Genomic DNA, 5,835 nt, shown 5'->3' on the forward strand with positions numbered 1-5,835 from the left:
TATCCCCAAAGTACTTTGCATAAGTGAGTCAATATTGGTTTCCTCACTCTAGTTGCAGATATATTCCAGAAGTAAGACCTAGGCTAATGTAATAGGAACAGAATAGGGGCCAAGTTGTAACTTGCAAGAGAAACCCACCACTTTGTGTGTCCTTTTTCCCATTTGTATTAGTGATTTAGGCAGTTAGACAGAGTTGAGATGTTTCATATGATTTTTTGCAAACAGACGAGCAGGTTGTTTAGTAAAATGCCTAATTGTCTCCCATTTTGAGGAGTCATCTAAAGTCACATGATATGAATAACTAATTTATATTTTTCTTATTTTTCAGGGGATGCTGGTTACCCGCAGCTGACGTGGCTGATGGCTCCAATCAGGTACCCCCAGGGCCCAGCAGAGAGGAATTACAACAGGGCCTTGCGGAGAAGCCGGAGTATCATTGAGTTGACCATAGGTCTTCTCAAGTCCCGGTTTCTCTGCTTGGCCCGGCCTGGGGGTGAACTCCTGTACTCTCCTACCAAGGCTTCCAAGATCATCCTGGCGTGCTGCGTGTTGCACAACATGTGCGTTGCCCGGGATGATTCTTGGGAGCTGACGGAGGAGAGGGAGCCAGAGGTCCGTCAGCCGGCGGCCCCCAGGCGGCGGAGCACCGCTGCCGGTATGGCCACCCGGAATACCCTGGTTGCTAGCCACTTTACATGTAAGTACTGTAACCGGTCAAGATAGGGCATGTGTATTAATTAGCTAGTTAGCAGAGGTGCCACTCACAGGGAGACAGAGGGTGATTATCATCTGCCAATGACACTTGCCATTGTAGATAAAGTGTAGTCAACATTGGTAAAATTGTGTTACTTGAGCAAAAACATGCACCTCTAACCATAAACATGTTGGTATTGTGAATAGTGTAAAGGGCTGAGAAGAGCTGGCAGGTGTTTATTTGTGTCTATGCCACCTGTGTAGTTATTGATAACATGAACGGCTGCTTGGTATCTTATGGTGTTGTAATTTTCCAGAACATCAACATCTTGGAATCATGGCACGTACCATGGGAAGCCTGTGGTGATGGGCTGTCTGGCGTCACAGGTGTGTATTCAAATGTTTACATTAATGATTTCTGGATTGTGTAAGTTGGCATAAAATGTGTTATTTCACTCGTGATGTCGAAATTAAATGAAGTTCAGAATGAAGCAAACAGGCATTAAGATGTGATTTTCATAATGAAATGTCTTATCCTTTGTTTTATTTTTCCAGGAGTGGTACTGCTTGCGGGTGTAGGTGGTAGAAACCCACCTTGATGGACTCCACTCATTTTCTTTTGTGGTCAGTGGATATTTGGTAAGGCACATGGCCAATGACCAACATGAACACCCTGGAACTTCGAAAGTGGCTTGGAAGCTGCCCAGCAACCTTGCCATGCCTGTCCCCTATGAGCTGGTAGAGGTGCAGAATGGATTCTGAACTCTGCCGGAAGTTGTGGAAGACATCAGAATCCCGTAGCCATGGAGCAAAGATCGTGGTCTGGCGCTGTAAAGGCACACGGACTGGAGAGTGACAATATTCTTTTGCTGCATCCCTCCTTCTGCTGTCATTCTCAAATAAATAAATACATTAGAATTGAACATGTGTTTTTTTGTTTTGTGTGGGTGCCTACAGACAAAAGGGCCATCCACACTGTAAGATTTAGAGAAGACTTTATCCTTCCGATTGACATTTTCTATGTAGTGCAAGGGCCTGCCTGATTGCATCCAAATTGAAAGTGTTGAGGTTTGAGCTTCTATTATATGGTTTGGTTAAGTCTACAGGAAAAAGTCTAGACAAATTGTTAGTGTATGGCCCATTAAGCTGCCAAGGCCGGAGTTTTGCACTTTGCATGCTGCTTGTACTGGTGATGTGAGGGGTTGTAATGTAGAGTAGGGATGTATCAGTGTTGTGTTGAGGTGTGAGGCAAATGTAGTGTTGGACTATGAGGGCCTGTGTTGTTGAAATATGGAGAGAGTCCAATATCAGACACCTATGTTTATTGGTCAAGAAATTGTAAGAACCATGGTAAATATGTAAAGAATTGCATCTCGATAAAACTAGGACCACACTCATAAAATCAAAATTGTGTTGTTTCCATTGATGTGCTTGAAATTTGGGTAGGACACCCCCCTCCCCCCCCAAATTCAAGATAGTTTAAAAAAACTGTTTAAAAAAATGAGAGTGAAAAGAGATCCCAAGTGTAGTGATGTGATTTGAACCCATGACGTTGTGAACTGCAGTGAAGTTGCAAAGCACTTAGCTATTGTGCAGAATAAAGCTGTATGGTGGAAAAAATGGAGTGTGTTAAGGCTAAAAAGCACATATAGCTAAAGAACTAAACATTGTATGGAATGTGGGAAGAAGACCATGGTAAAATTGTGAGGTTTCATCTTGCCCTGAAGTAGGGTAGGGGTTTGGTCACTTGCCTTTGGTACTTTCCTTCATAAGATCGATTCGACACACAGACAAGATCAAAAAAACACTTAAAATGGTGTAAGCTTGCAAGCGCTTCTGAGTGTAACATTATTTAGCAATATATATGATGTAATCCGTTCCATTTTAGCAATATAAACAAAAAAAGAAAATAAAAAAAGTAGGTGGAGATGGTAAGCCTCGAACCTACAGCAGAGGGAGATGAATTACAGACATGTGATGTGAGCACTAATCCACTAGCCCACATCGCTATGTGAAACTGCTATAAGCAGGAAGACATAAGTTTGCGAATTGGCGAAGCCGCGATCGTAAGTGAATCCCGCTGACGGCGGAATTCATTATTGCTGTTTTACTCGCCAATTCGCCGCAGCGCCAGTTAATTGATTTGAACGCGGCGAAACTGAAACACGTCATAGATGTTTGAAGCTGCAGTTTCTTTAAATCCGGCCCTTGCACTTTATTCAGTTTGGAAGAGATTTATTGTTATGAACTTTATATTTAAAACTACTTTTGATATATGATATGTCACACATATGAGTTTATTGATAATATTTATGCTGTTACATTTATTATATTTATATACACAGTTGCACAGTTTATTTATAATATTTATGCTGTTATATTTACTATATTTATATACACAGTTGCACAGTTATTCGCACGAGCACTTTATGATGTTATTTATTTATTAGCACAACTGATATTTATGTTTATGGTTTCGGTTTAAGCAGCGCAGGTACTTAGTTTTTTAGCATATATGACAGATGTTTTCGTTTTGTTCTTTTTCCTCACTCTAAAGCCCCGTACACACGCACAGATTGTTGGCCGACCAATCGGCCATCTTTTGTCCAGTGTTGTTTGGTGGTTGAAATGTGCTCTAGACTTGCACTGGAATTTTGTTGGCCAACAAAAACCAACTTCAGAAGTGATGTCATGTGCTGGTTACTTTCCGTGTGTTTTTTCTTCTCTGAGCATGCCCAGTCTTGCTCATCTGATTTTTGTCGGCCGAAATCTGTACTGACTGAGGAACAATCGGCCGTTCTGTTGTTGGCCAACAAAAATTTTATAGCATGCACACCAGATTTTTTTCGGCCGAAAATTCACAGTTGGTTGTCGGAAGCATCATACTAACAAGCCTACAATCGGCCGATCGGACGTTGGCCAACAATTTACGGCCAACAATCTGTGCGTGTGTACGAGGCTTTACTCTAAACTTTATCTCCCCTCCTTCACATTTCCGGGGGTTCAGTCCTCCTGGGAGGGGTACACCTGGTCACACAATCATTTTACTATGTACATCAACAAACCAAAAAACATCTCACACCCCCAGTATAACCTGACTTTTTCTATTATACTCATTTATTTCCTATTAATAATATAATAATATTTCCATATATATTGCAGATCAGCATGATTTTGTAGCAGGACCTCCTATTTCTGTAAACCTGCACCCTGATTTGTACTGCACCCCAAACTACAATAAAAGAGACACTGACTGGAGTCCCCACTTTTTGTCCCATTGGATGGATTTTTTGGATCTGACCCTCCCTTCCTGTGATGTCATCAGTTTCTGGGAGGAGTTCTCACATCTCCTGTTTCCCCCCTCGTATCTTTATACAACCCTCATGTACCCATAACCCAGCATGGAGGGGCTCAGTGAAGGTGGTGGTGATGGTGTGGAGGTGTCGGATCGGGTCACACAGATCATAAAAGGAGATCCGCCCGGCCTCATAATCCAGATCTATCCTGACTCTGTTACTGGAGATATTGGTGGGTAAGGGGGTCTTATTACTGTTATGTATCACCGAATACTGATTATCATACCTGTACAATCCCCAGGACTTCTTATTCCATCCAATCCCTGACTTTACCCCTCTCCTGTCTATACTGGGGTAACACATCCCGATTATCCAGCTCTTTGACCCCCCGACATCCACTTCCCAGTAATGTCTCCCTGAGGAGAAACTCTGACTGCTCATCACCTGAGGATACTGGAATCTCTCTGGAGTTTCTGGGTGATTCTGCTTCCTATCTGACCTGGATACAGTTTTCCTGTCATCTGATATCTGTAGATAATTATGAGCTGTATTTCCATCCAGTAATATGTCTGCAGCTCCCTGTATATAGAAGTATACATTTACCTCTGTTATTATATCAGATAAACCTGTGTGTAAGACCCCCGCCACACCCAGACCCCCTCCATCATGGAGGAGTTCCTCATGTCTCTCTCTGTCCTCATTATCTCCATCCTCAGTATCACACAAGTCACCTGTGTCTGATTCCTGTAGGACAGTCAGTGGATCCGTCATGTTACACAGCTCCTCAATGTCCACCATCTTCCTGGACAGCTCCTCCTTCTTTATTTCCAGATCCCGGATGGAGATGGAGATCCGCTCTGCCCGCCCGGAGATCTCCCTCAGGATTCTCTTCTCCAGGTCCTCCAGACGTCTCCTGAGATCTCTAAACAGGGCAGTGACTCTCTCGGTGTCACCAGCTGCTTCTTCTTCTACTTTCCTCCTGTGCTCCTCCAGACTCTGGACTCTTTCCTCCATCTCCTCTCTCTTTGTCAGAAGTTTCTGCAGAACATTCCTCAGTGTCTCCTTCTTCTTATCAGAAGCCTCATCCAGTGACTCCATCTTATGTCCTTTATGTTCTCCAGTCACACAAAACTTACAGATACAGGTGTCATCCTCAGTGCAGTAATACTCCAGGATCTTCTTATGGACGGAGCATTTCCTGCTCTCCATGGACAAGGTGGGGTCACATAAGATGTGTTCTAGGGACTTTTTGTGGACTTTCAGGTGTTTATCACACAGAGAAACCTCACAGTGTAGACAGGATCTAACAGCAGGTACAGGAGAGTCCACACAGTAAGTACAGAAGACCCCGGACTCCTCCTGATCAGGCTGAGCAGACAGGAAATTCTCCACTATGTTACGCAGTGTTATGTTCCTCTGCAGTGCAGGCCGATCCGGAAACTTCTCTCTGCATTCAGGACAGGAATATCCTCCAGACCCCTCCTGTGTATCCAGCACACCATCAATACAGACCCGGCAGAAGTTGTGTCCACATCTCAGGTTTACAGGATCTGTATAAATGTTCAGACAGACGGAACATTCCAGCTCAGCTCTCAGATTAGCAGACGCCATCGCTGACAGCAGAAGAGGGAAGCGAAAGTGAGACACGGGGAGAATGCAGTTGGGAGGGGTCACCTCCTCCTACACAGGATAAGGCTGGGCTGTGACTTGTACTGTATTCAAAGGATTAGTTATATGAAGGGACACAGGTAATAAAAGCGTCTCCTGTAGAACAATGTGCATCTCCTGGGAAAATAACAGCCATTTTCGTATTTAAATAATAATATACTGTACAGCACACAGATGG

General features: G+C 43.5%; 1 pseudogene across 1 annotated transcript; it reads right to left on the bottom strand.

The window, feature by feature from the left end:
* Positions 1-3,901: 3,901 nt before the first annotated feature.
* Positions 3,902-5,619, bottom strand: LOC309544034 (E3 ubiquitin-protein ligase TRIM39-like; annotated as a pseudogene). Its single transcript has one exon. The product of its transcript is annotated as an E3 ubiquitin-protein ligase TRIM39-like (transcript).
* Positions 5,620-5,835: the final 216 nt, after the last annotated feature.

This window comes from Pelophylax lessonae (genome assembly GCF_965119305.1).
Source record: "Pelophylax lessonae genome assembly, contig: HAP1_SCAFFOLD_682, whole genome shotgun sequence".
Classification (NCBI taxonomy): domain Eukaryota; kingdom Metazoa; phylum Chordata; class Amphibia; order Anura; family Ranidae; genus Pelophylax; species Pelophylax lessonae.